Genomic DNA, 17,873 nt, shown 5'->3' with positions numbered 1-17,873 from the left:
ATTTTTGAGCGAGTGCTTTTTTAGAATCGGGCGAGCGGATTCCAAAAAGATTCCCCCCTCCACAAGACAGAGAGGGCCTACAAATGAGGTTATTGTTTTGAACTGAGAATAAAACCTAGTTTTTTAATGTACATCTTCCAATCACTAAAATTCAGTGAAGCAAGATAGAGAGAGGGGTGAAGCAAGTTAGAGAGAGAACACATAAACACATGTCAACATCACATCGTGTACATTGGGGTTATTGGTTCAAACTGAAAATAAAACCAAGTTCATTAACATACACCTTCCAAATACAGAAATGCGAAAACCATTATCACATCCTCTACATTGGGGTTACTTGTTCAAACTGAAAATAAAACCAAGTTCATTCACGTACACCATCTTTACTACTATGGGCCTCGCTTGTTCTCTAGGGTGTAGGCACAAAGTAAGCGAACAGTGTTTGTACCCTTCCATACTTCCTCTAGCAAGACACACTCAGACGATTCATCAATAAATCCATGGACTCGCCACCAAATTGCAATTAAGCCCACCACTTTGTCCTTAACTTGAGAATTTTTTCATCATTTTCAAGAAGTGGAAAGGATGTGAGACCTTTCCATGCTTGTGAACCATCCATGGTCTTCTGCTTGATCTCCACATCGGTGGCCTCCCTCTCGATACACATAGCAATAACTTCAATGCTAACATTTGATGAGGCCATCACAAACAAAAAGAAGGAGGGTTTGGGTTGTTTTACTCTTCTAACAAGGCTTGGTGGGTGGCAATGCTATATAACAAATTACTTTGGAGCTTGCCTCTATATTTATAGTAGTGGGAGAGGTTCAACACTCAAAAATAAAAAACTATATTTTTTGAATTGTTATTGATAAAGGTTTCTTTCCTCGAATTTCAGCACCATAATAAAAAATGCATATTTTGAACTTATTTGGGAAAGAGCGGGCATGTATTTGAAGGAGATAGACATTACACAATAGAACCCTCTACAATGAGGTGACATCCACAAAGGTTAAGCTCAATTAATTATCCTTGCATTCAAATTTCTAAATTAGGGTATGTTCTCCTACGAGACAAGGCATTGCAAAGCTCAAGGTCAGATAGGATAGGTTGGTGGATGAACATATTCTCACTCTGGCTTAAGCCTAACACATGTAAATAAATGAAGTACAAGTGCTTGCATGCAAGGTACAGCTTCTTCTTGGCATCTCTATCTGTAAAATCTGGACATGTACAAGACGATTCATCTTTCACATGCACATCATATTTTCCCACATGTGCATCATCCCTGTGCGATTCGATCTTGAAAACTTCATACTTGGGTAGAAGCATGTTAACGTGCTACGCTTTTTATGCTAGTTCACATGTGTGAACAAACATTCCTATAGTTAGCATAAGTTTAGGCATGTAAGTCACTATATTAGTAATCATATTTAAAACTTCTGGCTGATACAAAAAGCTCAAATGAGCACTTCAAAAAAAAAAGAATAATCAATAAAAGTTGTGGTATATTGAATTACGAGCTAGTCTTTGAAGCCAGTTAGCACGGGCGTTACAGCGGAGTGGTGGGGTGATGAAGTGCAAAGGCCAGAGCACCATGGAGCCCACAAGCAAGGCGGCGCATTCGCGTTCTCCTATACCCAGAAAACACAGAGCCGCGCCGCCTTCTCCTATACACAGAAAACGCAGAGCCCCTTCTGCTTCTCCATCTTCCTGCAAAAGCGCAAAGCGATCTCAAGGTTCCCCAATGTCCCTCTCGGGTACTCTCTCTCTCTCTCTCTCTCTCTCTCTCTCTCTCTCTCTCTCTCTCTCTCTCTCTCGTGCGGGTTCTATGTTTTCTCTTCTACTTTCGGCTTCAGTACCACAAGAAGCTCCATGCAATATAGTTAACATGTCCATGCAATATAGTTGAGCACATTTTCCTTTACAGTTGAGCACATTTCCCTTTGATGTGTGCAGGCCGATGGAAAGCTCCGAAGGTCGTGATCCCCATGTAGGAAAAATTCTGTACAACTTTGGTAGAGTTCAATGCTGTTTATGGCCTTTCCATGGAGGGTTTAGATCCCAAAATGGTTAGGTGGGAGCAGGTCACTGATGCTGAATGGTTCAGTGTGTTCAAACAAACAAAGGATCCCAGCCAGTACCGCATCAAATGCAGCACCATCCACACCGAAATGTATGAGTCGATGATGAAACTGCACTACAATGTATACCAGAAGGCCCCAACCAACATGGAAATTTCCTCTGCATTTGCAAAGGGTTTTGTGAAAGAATTCAGTCCTGCCGTGATTGCAAGCGGGACAGCCATTAGGTTCAATTGGGCCGAGTTTGCAGTGCAGTACTTGTTTGCAGGATATTTGACAGAAGGGCTATTATGAGGGCCATGTTAACAATTGGAGACTACGCAATCTTCAGCTTCCAGCTTCAAAAATTGAGGATGAGTCTGCTGACATCTGCGAGGAAAACATGGCATTGGCAGGAAAGAGTACTGCCAAATCTACCAAGGCCACACTTCAGCCTCATCAAGATAGTCGACAGGAGATGGAAGCTTCTTCATTTTGTGGGTTGGAGGAATGGCAGTGCATGAAGGCAGCTGCCCTTCAAATGAAAACACAGCTACATTATGAGAAACAGAATCTAAACAAAAAGCAAGAGGGCCTGGAACTTGCTAGGGCTTTGAATGCAAAAAATGCAAAGGTCACTCCTATTGTCACGGCCATGAGACAAAGGTTGCAAGCTGAGATCCGGTGAAAGATGGAGCTTGAAGTCAGAATAGAGACAACCAAAGACACCATAGAGGCTATGGGGTTTCCTCTTCGTGAAGATGACCCCATATATAGTGACATAGACATAACCTGTAAACTGGTAAGTATCCGTAAGTTTCATCTCTGCACTTTATGTTTGGTACATGTGCTCAGGTAACTCATGTACTTACCATGCTCTTTTTGTCTTGGTTTTGTAGGTTGAGGTGGAAATTGCAAAATCCAAGGTGCAGAACTCTGAAAGCCAACTTGAACTTCTGATGCACATGCAGTCCAAGCTGCAGGGCTCATTTCTCCAAACTGCCCTAACTAATCTAGCCCTTGCTAGTTTTATGAAGGATAGAGAGGTGCAAGACAGCATCGGAACAAACCTGTGTACTGGCTGTGGTCTGCCCCTTGAGGTCCAACCATTCCTTGCAATGGTCAAGCTCCCTTGTGAGCATAATTATCACCTTCTGTGCTTTGCTGCTACATGCTCCCTTGGGACCGTATGTAGGGCTCCCTTCTGCAAAAAAAGCATACCTACCGCATGGTTGTGCAACCTTGCAACACAACGACATCCAACCACACCAGAGATTGGTAAGAAACCATACTTGAATGTATGCTTACTAGCTAGCATACAGGACATACAGTCTGCAAGCTTGATCATATTGGGAATAAAAGGTGTGCTAGTTAGCATAATGAATATGCTAATTAGCATGCCAGGTATGCTAGTTATCATACTAGATATGCTAGTTAGCATATACAGTATGATAGTTAGCATATTGCATATGCTAATTAACATATCCAGTATACTAGTTAGCATACTAGATATGCTAGTAGGATGCTAACTAGCATATACCGTATATGCTAGTTAGCATACCCTGCATGCTAACTAGCATCCTCGTTAGCATACTCTGTATGCTAACTAGCATCCTAGTAAGCATACCCTGTATACTAACTAGCATAGCATATATGCTATTTATAGCATACCCAATACGCTAACAAGCATACCGGATATGCTAATTAGCATATCCAGTAGGCCTATTAGCATATCCAGTATGCTAACTAGCATATGGGATATGTTAACTAGCATGCTATCTAGCATACCAGATATGCTAAAAAGCGTATCCAGAATGCTAATAAACACAATGGATATGCTAGTTAGGATACTGGATACGCTAACTAGCATACAAGATACGCTAATTAGCGTAACCAGTATGCTAACTAGCACACTAGATATGCTAGTTGGATGAGTGGATGCTAATTAGCATATCCAATATGCTAGTAAGCATATTGGGTATGCTTATTAGCATACCAGAGTTAGCATATTGAATGCTAATTAGCATATCCAGTATGCTAGTTAGCATATTGGATTGCTATCTGAAATGCTAATTAGCATACAAGATATGCTAATTAGCATATCCTGTATGCTAACTAGCATACTGATTATGCTAACTAGCATACTGATTATGCTAATTAGCATACTGAATATGCTAGTTAGCATACTTGATATGCTATTAAGCATGTTGGATATGCTAATTACCAATTTTTATATGCTAGTAAGCATTTTGGAGCATATTGGATTAGCTTAGAGGTTATAAGGTCTACTAGTTAGTATACTAGGTATGCTAGTTAGCATATTGGATATGCTTATTAGCATACCGGATATGCTAACTGGAATGATAGTTAGCATACAGGATATACTAATTAGCATATCCAGTATGCTGGTTAGTATACTGGATATGCTAATTAGCATATCCTGTATGCTAACTAGCATATTAGATATGCTAATTAGCATACTTGATATGCTATTAAGCATGTTGGATATGCTAATTAGCATATACTGTGCTCTAGTAAGCACATAGAAGCTTTTGGGTACACTTGAATTGCTTAGAGATTATAAGGTTTACTAGTTAGCATACCTGGTATGCTTGTTAGCATACTTGATATTCTAGTTAGCATATATGATTATGCTAGCTAGCATACATAGGAATGCTAATTAGCATACTGGCCTAGCTGCACACATAGTTAGCATATGAAACATACTATGTAGCATACATGACATGCTTATAAAGGGTGTAATCAAAGATTTTTTTGTTGCAGGCCTCTCAAAGCCTCTACATGATGTGGGCAGTGTGCATGACACCAAAGATAAGGGAAAGGCTGCAAAACTGAGAACCCTTCGACGACTGAGAAGGGTGGTGAGCTAGATACAATGAATGAAGGAGTACATGTGGGATCCCAGCAAATGCAAAGTGCAAGCATGAAAACAACAGAGGAAGGCGGTGACGTGAGCAGTAAATCAGAAGAAGATGATTTTTTTGTCATGGTTCCTCATGCGCGTGCCATGCCTGCTGCAATTGACACAATAAAAACTTCTCAGCAGACAATGGCTAGTGCCAGTGCATCAGGGGAAACATTGAAGACTAACAGCATAGAGGACCCGCAGGAAGTTGGTGATAACAGCCCTCTCGAGGGTTTTTTGCGAAAGGCTAAGGCAAAGAGAAAAGTGGGCCCGGAAGAGGTACCTGAAGAAACTGCAAGCAACGGCTATGGTTCCCCAAAGAAGATGGAGGACAAAGCTGAAAGCACCAAAGGTGAAAAGAAAGCCACCCGCTCAAGAGCTTGCAAAAAACTGTGTTAAGACCTTTCCTTTTTTGCCCAGATTCTGTACTGTAAGCAGGCAACTGTCACTGTTCAATTGTTTAGCCTTTACTTAGTGTTCCCATACCTATTCCCTTCACTCTTATGGCTATGCCATTTTGAAAACCTAATGCCTCTTGTGGATGTCATGTAATTTTTTTTATTTTCCCGGTGAAAATGTCTTTGTGTAATATAATGTTGAGCAGCAGTCCATTATAATTTTCTACCAATCTATGAACTTCTTCACTTCATATCGCTGTTTCTTTGCAGAGGAAGAGAAACTGGCATTAATTGCCTTGCCTGATGTAAATGCTGCCATGCAATGGCAAAAATTACGGAAATGGCGAATCCGCGAAGTCACGCAGATAAGGAGACAAAAATTGGAGATTGAAAAGTGGCTCGAACGATATTCACAGCGTGCCCGTAGAATTTTTGAGCACCTAAGTTATGTTCACCCATCAGGGGAGGTTATATATGCTGAATGGTATCCTCTTCCAGACCCAATATGGGTGCCTAAGCGACTGTGTGATGAAAAAAGGGCTCTTTTACTAGATCTCAACGGTCTTTTGCTGAGGGTGGTAGAGACTCGCTTCAGCGAAAAGCCCCCTGCATATGCAGATGAAATGTTAAAATACAATGTAGAGGATAAGCAGGTGTTGTGTCGCAAGGACAGCCACATGTTTTTGGACTGGTGTCTTCAGTTCTTCAGTGTGTATATTTGGAGCACAAGCATGCATCGTAAATTCATGAATATTTGTAGGGCTATTTTTAAGTTGTAGGTGCCAAGGATTGCCGGTTTTTTTGTGCAAGAGCACTGCAGTCCACAACCCTGGCAGATCTTGAATAAACCTATGTTTATGAAAGATTTAGCCTTGTTTTGGAAATACAATCCGACAATGACCAAAACACGCTTCTGATTGATGATAGCCTCTACAAAGTGTTTCAGAACCCAGCACAAGCTTGGCTCGTTACTTCGAAGCTAGAGGACCAGAGTGCTGAGGAGAGACAACAGTTTCTTATAGAAACTTTGAAAGATTGACTTGTTCTTTGGCTGTAGTCGGATGATCGGGCAGCGTATGTGGCTGACAATTTCTTTGATACAGGCTCTGATAACTTCTCTGATGCAGTCATCAAACAGTTGCTAGAGGCTGAGAGACAAGCAGAACTTCGTCGTCGCAAACAAAAGGAAGATGACCTAGAAGCAAAGAGAGAGGAGAAAGCTAGGCTGAGAGACAAGCAGAACTTCGTCGCAAACAAAGGGAAGATGACCTAGAAGCAGAGAGAGAGGAGAAAGCTAGGCTGGAGAGGGAAAGAAAAGAAAAGGAACAGCAGAGAGGCGACCTAGAAGCAGAGAGAAAGGAAAAAGCAGAGGAAAAGGAGAAAGCAGAGAAAAAGGAGGGAGCAAAAAAGCCCGGTCACTACAAACGCCCTCTGAGGAGGCGTAAAGATTTTTGGCGGGTGTGACTCATTGTAAAATTAAACCCTATGTAATGTTATTTGATGCTGGAAGTTAATGATGAGATAATATTTTCAACAGTTGCCTCCTACTATTCCATTTTTATGTGTTACAGAATTATGTATTGGGTTTTTTGTGAGGTAGCACACACTATAAAGTAGCAAGTATACAATTAGCATATACTATAGTAGTTAGCATACACTATATGCTAGTTAGCATAATCCTGTATGCTAGTTAGCACACTATATAGTAGCTAGTTAGCATATACTGTGCTTGTTAGCATACACTATGTGCTAGTTAGCATATACTGTATATGCTAGTCAGCATATACTGTTTGCTAGTTAGCATACAGTATATGCTAACTAGCATATACTGTATGCTAGTTAGCATATGCTTTATGCTAGTTAGCACACACTATGTAGAAGCTTGTTAGTACAACTAGCATATACTGTATGCTAGTAAGCACATGCTATATAGTAGCTAGTGAGTATACAGTTAGCATATACTGTGCTAGTTAGCATACACTATATGCTAGTTGGCATATACTGTATGCTAGTTAGCATACGCTATATGCTAGTAAGCACACAATATAAATTAGGTAGTTAGTATACAGTTAACATGTACTGTGCGAGTTAGCATACAGTATATGCTAGTTAGCCTATGCTAGTTAGCCTATACTATATACTAGTTAGCATACTATATATGCTAGTTAGCATACACTGTTATGCTAGTTAGCATACGCTTTATGCTAGCTAGCACACACTTTGTAGAAGCTTGTTAGTCAGCATATACTGTATATGCTAGTCAGCATATACTGTTTGCTAGTTAGCATATAGTATATACTAACTAGCATATACTGTATGCTAATTAGCATACGCTTTATGCTACACTATGTAGAAGCTTGTTAGTAAACAATTATCATATACTGCGGTAGTTAGCATACACTATATGCTAGTAAACAATTATCATATACTGCGGTAGTTAGCATACACTATATGCTAGTTAGCATATACTGTATGCTAGTAAGCACACGCTATATAGTAGCTAGTGTGCATACAGTTAGCATATACTATGCTAGTTAGCATACATTATATGCTAGTTAGCATACACTATATGCTAGTTGGCATATACTGTATGCTAGTTAGCATACGCTATATGCTAGTAAGCACACAATATAAATTAGGTAGTTAGTATACAGTTAACATATACTGTGCAAGTTAGCATACAGTATATGCTAGTTAGCCTATACTATATATACTAGTTAGCATACTTTATATGCTAGTTAGGATACACTGTATGCTAGTTAGCATATGCTTTATGCTAGCTAGCACACACTTTGTAGAAGCTTGTTAGTACACAATTAGCATATACTGTGGTAGTAGTAAGCATACACAAGATACAAAATAGAATAAAAGACCATGACGCTTATGTCAAAAATCGAATGGCATGCTGTTATAGATTGCTTCATAATCTTCGGGGGTGATTGTGTACATTTGCCTTCTCTTTTGCATGTGTTTCATGGGTATCTTGATACAACGTACAAGATTTGAAAGTATGTGAACAACAGGTTGATTGTAGTCTAGTTTGAAGGTGTATGCATCCACTTGCTTGTAATACAGTCCTTGCACGACATAAGAGCCTTTGTCAATTACATTGTTCCACTCATCAATGTAACCCTGTTTTGCCTTTTTTTACTGCAATGCACTTTACCAAGTAAAAGTCTATATTCTCATCATTGGTTGTAGCATCCGGATTCACTGCAAAAGTGTCACCAACACACAAAGCACTACTTAATGCATCATGGTGGCCTTCATACACGAATTTTTCATATCCAATGATCTGTCCTTCAAGGGCATCATCAGTCGGAGTGTCTTCTTCATCCTCAACTTCATCAGACAATGGCATCAGAATGTGATAATCCCAAGGCTGCACATGAGATTTGTTAGTGCAGCGATTCCAACTATGGTTCATGCATGCATCACAAAAGCATGCCAATGGTCTTGTGGCAATGGCAGTTGCATCCTGCCGGTTTGACCGCGAAAAGCATGCAAGGTGCGAGACTTCTCAACCGTGGCACAATTCCATTTAACCTCCCTGTTTACATCACCTACTTTGATCTCCCAAAACACACGGGCACATTCTCTTTCTTTTAGAGGATATGATGCAGCTGCTCCCTTTGATAGGTTGGCTTGGCAATAGGCAACCACATCTGCAGCACACTTTCAAGTGGCCCCATTAGGCTTCAGCTATTCATGTGTCAACGATCTTTTAACAACTGCGCCTGCACCGTCATGCTCTCCCTTGCCATGTCCTAATCCAAAGAAGACCCAGCTCATCTCCATTCCTGTCAGTCCAGCATACCTTGCAACAAAATAGAAAGGCCTAGCAGCCTTAAACTGTGAGGCAGCACCATCTGACCAGACCCAGTGACGTTTTGGAGTGACACCTTCTCTATGTAACCAGCCACAATGCAACATAAAACAATGTTGGACAAACAATGTGTCATGCACTTTGTCATCTGATATGAAGAAGTGGATTTTCTTGACTACTTCCCCTTCCCTGCGGTAGTATGTTATGTGCACAAAAATAGTTACTTGACTTGAGTGCCAATGCATGGATTGAATCTCATTTTGCTCCTTGAATGCATAGTTTTCTGCAAAGTCTACAACCGACACAACCACATCATCAAGAAATCTAAGAATACAATCCCTGTATTGTTGTGCTTGCCATCGAGCAATATAGTTATGTTTGATAAAAACCTTCAGCTTGGTCTATAAGAGTTGAAGAAACTCCCAGCACTGCATTTCTTTAGTCACAAGATCTTTTCTCTTTTTTTTGTCTACGTGCTTATCTGTTGCCTCCACATATGCAAAAAATTTTACAAAGATATTCTTACGTGGGCTTTGTGTCTCTAAGCAGCATGTTTCTAGCTTTTTCACACCACATTTCTTACATTCGCCCATCAAACACTCACTATTATGGTAACCAGCATCTATCTGCTTCGGGCAGAGAACTGACTCCCATAGATGTGTGACACCTTTGAAAGTTTGACATAAAGCCATGCAACCCTTGCTAGTTTCATCACCTCTAACACAAACGCTGCATGTACATCTGCATTGGGCTCCATGCAGCCCGAATGACTGAGACCGCATATGGTTAAGTGTGTCCTTTAAAAAGGACATCTGCACATGATATTCGCAGTAGCATGTGTCTCTATCTTTCAGCCGCCGTACAAAAAATGGCTTCATCATCTCAAACATTCTCATACCTATTTTACAATCTGGATGCTTTTCTTTGAATCTGTAGAAGTGCTCAACCTACAATTATGAGAGTTAGAAGGCGGTTATTATGCTAGTTATGCTAATTAGTATACAGACCATGCACGAAAGCATATTGTATGTAACCAGCACTTACAGTATGCTAACTCACTTACAGTATGCTTCCATGCATGTGCAGTATGTTAACTAGCACTCATAGTATGCACGAAAGCATATTGTATGTAACCAGCACTTACAGTATGCTAACTAGCACTTACAGTATGCTTCCATGCATGTGCAGTATGTTAACTAGCACTCACAGTATGCTAACTAGCACTTGCAGAATGCTAACTAGCACTGACAGTATGTTAACTAACACATTCAATAGGCTAATTGGTACATTCAGTATGCTAAGTAGCACATTCAGTTAGCTAATTGGTACATTCAGTGTGCTAACTAGCACAAACAGTGCTAACTAACACAAATAGTGCTAAACTAGCACAAACAGTATGCTAACAAGCACATTCATTATGCTAACAAGCACATTCATTATGCTAACTAGCACATTCAGTATGCTAAGTAGCACTTACAGTATGCTAACCAGCACTTAAAGTATGCTAATTAGCACTCACAGTATGCTAATAAGCACATACAGAGTGCTAACTATCACTAATCATATGCTAACTAGCACTTACAGTATGCTAAGATGCACTACATTATGCTAACTAGCACCTTGAGTATGCTAACTACACTTAGAATATGCTAACTAGCACTTAGAGTATGCTAACTAACACTTACAGTATGCTAATCAGCACCTACCATATGCGAACTAGCACTCACAGCATGCTAACTAGCATTTACATGCTAGTTAGCATGTAAATGCTAGTTTTACATGCTAACTAGCATGTAGAGTGTGCTAATCAGCACATAGAGTATGCTAACTAGCATACACAGTCTGCTAACTAGCATTTACAGTGTGCCTCCATGTATGGATTGTATACTAACTAGCATGTAGAGTGTGCTAATATGCACATAGAGTATGCTAACTAGCATACACAGTCTGCTACTAGCATTTACAGTGTGCCTCCAGGTATGGCTTGTATACTAATTACTAATATGATAAATAACGCACTCTGTAAGGTGATCCATATTGAAGATTTGAACTAGCATATATAGTATAGTATGTTCTAGCATGTAGAGTGTGCTAATTAGCACATAGAGTATGCTAACTAGCATACACAGTCTACTAACTAGCATTTATAGTGTACCTCCAGGTATGGCTTGTATACTAATTAGCATTACTAATATGATAAATAACACACTCTGTAAGGTGATCAACATATTGAAGATTTGAACTAGCATATACAGTATAGCATGTTCTAGCTAGAATAAACCATAAACAACCACAGTAACCAGTATGCTAACTGTAAAGTTTCACATGCTTTTTAGTGTACTCGAATAATGGTGCTTTGGTTAGATCAATTACCTGAGGTTCATCAAGGAGGTGCACAGGGTGCTTTATGTAATTTTTTCTCCCCATCCTCTTTCGACAAACATCTTTTTTGTTAGGGGATACACGTGTCTCATCCCTCCAAAATGTGTAAACCAGCTCTTTCATTTCATCTGTGATTGTGCTACGATGGGCATGTTTTTGACATGCAGCCAATGAAAACATTCCACCGTCAACATTCGATGTCACCCGCAATTTAGCCTTGTACAAGGATCGACGCGGAACTTTAAGAAGTCTCGAGACTTTTGACATTTGCATGTTCTCCTTTGAATTCAATATCATGGACAATGTTGTATGCTTCAAATACAACTCCTCATTATAGCTTGGCTGCTTTACAAGCGCCAAGGTGTTACGAACATTGCACATGATTGCACTTTGAATAGTAGACTCCTCTGGACACACTGCTTGCATGACAGGATGATGAGATACTAGATTCCAAATTTCTTGCTTGTCTTCTGTACTAATTCCTTCAGTCCTCCTCTTGAACAGTGCCACAATCTCAGACGAGATTTTCTTCTTCTTTTCCTCCTCAAAGGCAAGCTCTCGAACCTGAACCTGCTTAAGTTTTTTCTTCTCTCGTTGTTTCCTCTTTCTTTGTCTCTCATAATCTCTAATGGCAGTACAAGTTGGGTCCTCCAAGTTCGGATTCATTGTCTGTAAAGGATCCCTTCTGCTACCTTCATCTGCTACCCTTGAACACGCAAGTAAACCTACCAGATCAAATTGCAAGGTATGGTTTGTCATAACTCTATGAGATGGGGAGGAAGTGGGCTACACGGAGAGAATGCAAGGCAAAGGGAGAGGGTGAGACTGTTTGAGCAGCATCACAGAGAGAGAGAGAGAGAGAGAGAGAGAGAGAGAGAGAGAGCTTGGCTTACACAGATCATGGAGAACCGAGAGAGAGCGAGAGAGAGAGAGAGACACAGAGATAGAAAGATAGATAGATAGATAGATAGAGAGAGAGAGAGAGAGAGAGAGAGAGAGAGAGAGAGAGAGAGAGAGAGAGAGAGAGAGCTCATCCACTACACCATGACTTCAGTAACTGAAAAGATGCTACATTTGAATTTGGCGCCGAGTAAATTTAACATAGTTTATGGAAAGTTTATTTCAAAATGGACATATTCTTGGCTCTCGAATGTATGCTAACAAGCACTACTAACTAGCATTGTAAGGGACAGCATTTTTTGTGCACGTTAACATGCTTCTACCCACTTGTGCGAGCCCACTCTGTGCACTTCTTCTACCACCATAGCTTTCATTTTCAAAGTAACCTTTATTTTCTTGGCTTCTTCCTCTAATGAGTACTTTACTCTTATGCCATTTTGCATGCTTGACCCACCAGCCTCTATGTTAGTAGTGGACCCATATGGCAGATCTTTTGAAGTTGCGCCCCACTGCTATGCGATGGGGTGGGCACAACAACTTCTGCATTCTTGCACTCCACTTGGTATCCACCTTCCCATAATTAATATACCTCCTCGTTTGTGAGGTTTGTTCCTATAGCAACTGACCATATCTTGGGTGGTGGACTGGACTTTGGGTCTATGTTGTTGTCCACTATATGGCAATGAAGCACATGGTCAGGGCAGAACTACATCCATTGTCTAATGAGACCATTAGGGTGCTTGTGATAGCCTTCAAAGAGGAAGGTGCAGGCACACCCTTATCAAACCTAATTATGTGTTGCCCACACCTCTTACCCTCACGAGGCGTTCCGTTGCATGTGACCTTGCTGCTGCCAATGCATGTCCTTTGGATTGCCCACATTGCTTCCTTGTGCTCAATGACATTGCCCTCCGTGACTTCTGCAGTTCTTTCATGAGTTATGCTTGTATCATGTTCTTTGAAAATGATCTTCCGTGGCCTCCCAGAATACTTGCGATCTCTTACATGTGTGTTGTACTCTAGTTGATGCGCGGCCTCATCAATATCAATTACCACCCTTGACGGTCTCTTGTTCCTTTAGTTGCCTGATTAACTATTCGGAGCACTTAGGCGCAGGGCTTGTAGAGCACCGTTCTTTTAGTTTCTCCAAGCTTGGGCCTCTCCCTATGTGCTTGCCTTGATTGTAAGAGACTGCCTTTGTGCTTTGTAAAATTGCATTTCCCATATCAGAAGTACATGCATCGTAAAGAGAAATCTTGCATCTATATCCTTCCCCTGCTAGCCAACTTCCATCCTTGCTTTCTGCTAGGTTTGTTCTTGGGGTATTTGGACCATCATTACTTCTCTCTATCGTTGTCATGTGACTGAACCTCCATGTGCTATGCGCACCATTATAAAGTTTCTACATTAAAGAAGTTGCATTATGACGTAATGCCAACATTATTACAAACCTCAAAACTTAGTAGGAAAGACATAAGTTTCCACAAGACGGGAAACCATTGATTGGGCCGTATTCCTAATTAAGTGCTCATTCTCATCGTCAATAACTCTGTATGTCCTCCAATAAGCAACTTCACTTGATATTTTGAGCTCAAACATATCTATTGTTGCCAAGTCGTTCTCCTTTCCTTGGATTATTTGCTTCAATTCCAATAATAAACTCCCTGAAATCTCTCTAGCTTGGTACAAGTCCAGATTGATTGGGTCATTCTTGTGCATCTCATCAAGCGCCATGTATCTTTGCAAGATGATACACTTCATGGTAAGCTCCTCTAATAACGATGGCGTGGTCATCACACGTAAATAAACACTGAAGCTAAAGAGGTGCTTGGGAGGAGTTGAAGAGGCACTTGAGGAAGGTGCTTAAGAAAGAGGTGCTTGAAAAGGGAATGTTTGATAGAGGTTCAAAGTGGAGGGGACGTTGGGCGCGAGAGGAGGTGGAGTGAAGGGCGCGAGAGGAGGTGGAGTGAAGGGTGCGAGAGGAGGTGCAATGAAGGGCTAAAATAGCCATGCGTGGCCACGCACATGCCTACACATGGCTATAACGTGTTAGGCCCATGATCGTGGGCCTCCCACGTGGCTGCCACACGTGGGAGGCCCACATTAGTGGGCCTCACTCGTGGTCCACGTGGGCACCACGCCAGGCACACGTGGAACCATCAGAGTCCACGTGGATTGGCCCCACGTGTAATGCCTATGCTCGAGGATTCTACGTGGCTATGCCATGTGGACTAAGCAGTCCACGTGGCAATGTCGCATGTAATGCCCACATGCGGGCATTACACGTGGTGCGGTGACCGGCCTTATGGCCTTTGCCACAAGGAAAGGCCACAAGGCCCCATGTGGCAAAGGCCATGAGGCCTGTGGCCTTTGCCACGCACATGGCAATGGCCACACTAGTCACGCAACATGGGCTATGCAAGCCCACGTTGTGTGGCCAACTGTGCAACAGCTATTAAGCGGTTTCACATGTTGTTGAGGGTTTACAAAAGCCCTCAACAGCCCTCAATAGGCCCTCGCCTCCCCCCCCTCTCGCCTCTCTCTCACTCCCCCCCCTCACCCACCTCTCGCTCCCCCCTTTTGCCTCTCTCTCGCTCCCCCCCCTCTCGCCTACCTCTCGCTCCCCCCTCTCGCCTCTCTCTCTCGCTCCCCTCCCCTCTCACCGCCCTCTCGCTCCCCTCCCCTCTCGCCTCTCTCACCACTCGCCCTCTCCCCTCCCCTCTCCCCTCTCGCCTCCCTCTTGCCTTCTTGTCCTCTCGCCTCTCTCACCACTCGCCCTCTCTCTTCCCTTCTTGTCTCTCTCACTTGCCCTCTCTCTCTCTCTCCCTCACTCCCTCTCTCTTGCTCGCCTGTCTCTTTCCCTCGCTCCCCTCTCTCTCTTAACCCCTCAATAGTCGTCGCCGTCTCAACAAGCATGCCAGCACCGGTGTGGGAAGCAGTCTCAACAAGCACACCTCAACAGTTGGAACATCCTCAAGCAATAACGGTCCTCACTTGTCCCCTCAACGTGAAAGGAAGAGTTCTCAATCATCAAAGTTCTCCAGGTAGACTTCATATGGATAGCATAACAATTTCAATAGCATTATATGTAACTGGAATAAAAAATTAATGCAGTAGTTTAAATACTAATTTAAGATAATTGCATCACATGTTGAATGACAAAAGACTATTTTAAACAAAAGCCTCCACAAACTTGTCTGCAAACGAAAAGGTTAACCAAATCATAAGACAAGATCATTCTCTCACAAGGTGTGGGCATATCACAAGTGGCCACATCAAGTGAGGTGACAGACACCTCACAATTGCAGCTGACTATGGAAGTTGGTTCTTCAACCACCATCGGCAATTGTGTGGTTACCAACAGTGCCATGATTGTAGAAGAAGAGGAGTCTATGAAAGAGAGTTTTGGCCAAGTGGTTGATTGACACATCTCAACAAATTGGTCGACAATCAAAACCGCCTTCCTAGAGTGTCGCTTTGTTGCCTCCTTGCAAACCCATCAATCTGCACGAATGAGGATTCTACCAAGGGGCTGATCAAAAGCATCAAGGAGAGCAAGTACCAATCGACAATGGCGGCATTCATTATCTCAGAGGGATTCCCAGGCAAATCCCCCATTCCATTCGACCGTAGCCGGCCATGTTCTATCATTGTGAGGTGAATTTAACACGATATTGGAGGAGACGGAAAGTTGGCAAGATGTTTGTTGTTTGGGATGGCAACCATTGACTTAAAGCTTTGAAAGAATGGGTGAATACCAATCAAGTCGAAAAAGAGACGATTCCCAAGGTGAATTGCAGAGTGGTCCGATTCCTTTTGAGGAAGAGGAGGCGGAGTTCTTGTTGATGCTAAGAATGATCAACAAGTAAGTGCATTGTACAATGTGTATATGAAATGAAGAAACATTATGTATGTCATCTTTTGCCTTGTTTATAATGCATGCAGATTTTTAAGGGTCACCACCATTCATGTGCCGAACACAATGGCACGTGATATATTCACGATGCAACGTGTGGGTCTTGCCGATCCACAATCGTTGTTGTCAAAGTTTAGTGATGCTGATCGTGCATGGGCCCAGAAAGCACTTACTCATCGGGGACCCAACAGATCCAAGTGGTTGAAGCTTCCCATGGCACTCTTGTCACAATTAGTTTTCAAGGTGTGTGCGTATTGCAGTATGTTTTGATTTCGAAATATATTTCTTAATGTTTTCAATTTGAAGTATGTTTTTTAAATAAATATAAACGCATTGCAGACGAAATTCGATGCCACGTTCTAGGCTAAGATCGGTGGCTTGCCTGAGCGAGGGAGTAGTGAATACATGATGGATGTAGAATTGTTCGACAAGAACTATAGGGATGCCCTAAAGGAGACGGAAGTACTCTTCACTAAAGGGGGACATGAGCTAGCACAAATTGCCAATCCCGATTGTGGGAAAGAGTTCTTTAAAAAAAGTGATCTCATACCAAGGGTGGGGTGAAAAGGCTAGCAAATTCACTACACCAAAGCTAGCCGAGATTGCTCGATCACATGTTTCAAATGAAGAGTAAGATCTTCAGCTCTCTTGATGCATTACAGTTTAAAAAAAAGTTATTAGAAACCTAATGCTTGTTTACAATGCAGGAAATGTAGGCTGCTTGACATATTGGCTGGTGGTGAGTTTGCTATATGAGGGATACGTAGATTCTGCCATCCGAAGTAGCCTTCTTCATGTGGATCCATCGTCATGTGTACTAGTTCCAATTGACCGACTATATGCTCAAATTGTACGCGAAGCTGGAGGCGGACTCACCTGCAGGAGCTGGCATGCATGAAAGAGCCACAAAAGACTCAGGAGTAGGTATCACGGATGCGGTGAAATCTTACAGGAAGTATCATTTTAAGAAGGCATTTGTTAGGTGGAAAGGATAAATGCGTGCTACCTTGGATCCTAACCAGCAACCACACCTACCATGCACATCACGACGCCTCTTATATAGGTATAAAGAACCTAAACTCTTTTTTTTCCCTTGCATGGTGGAGAAGCTCTCCTGCTTCTTGTATTGGTTTCTTAGACCTTTCGGCTGTGTATAAGATGGTGGAGAAGTGGCGTACGTGATCGGGTCTCCCGAGCACCCCCTTCAGATGCATGGGTGCTGTCTAAGGTGGAGGAAACAGGATTGTACCCCAAAGAGTGGATTGACGAGCTTCGGGGTAAGGACATATGGATACTTTGTTCATGGTGGTTAGACTACCCAGAGGGGGAGTTTCCTCCAGAGGAGGCAGATCAGTTTCAGAGTACGTTTCCTTATGCATAGTATTTAATTTGTACAAGGTATGAAGCATGTTTTTGGGAGTTTACAGTTCTAATGTTGGTTGAATGCAGTGGCCAGAAAGAGCAA

At 42.0% G+C, this 17,873-nt stretch overlaps 1 pseudogene; it reads left to right on the top strand.

Annotated features, from left to right (window-relative positions):
• Window positions 1-4,804: 4,804 nt before the first annotated feature.
• Window positions 4,805-5,419, top strand: LOC147633303 (uncharacterized; annotated as a pseudogene).
• The last annotated feature ends 12,454 nt before the right edge of the window (window positions 5,420-17,873 follow it).

The sequence above is a fragment of the Cibotium barometz genome, chromosome 12 (genome assembly GCF_041138505.1).
Source record: "Cibotium barometz isolate CiBa-2024 chromosome 12, ASM4113850v1, whole genome shotgun sequence".
NCBI classification, from domain to species: domain Eukaryota; kingdom Viridiplantae; phylum Streptophyta; class Polypodiopsida; order Cyatheales; family Cibotiaceae; genus Cibotium; species Cibotium barometz.
The sequence above is the reverse complement of the archived record's forward strand: the minus strand, read 5'-3'. Positions and strand labels throughout refer to the sequence as shown.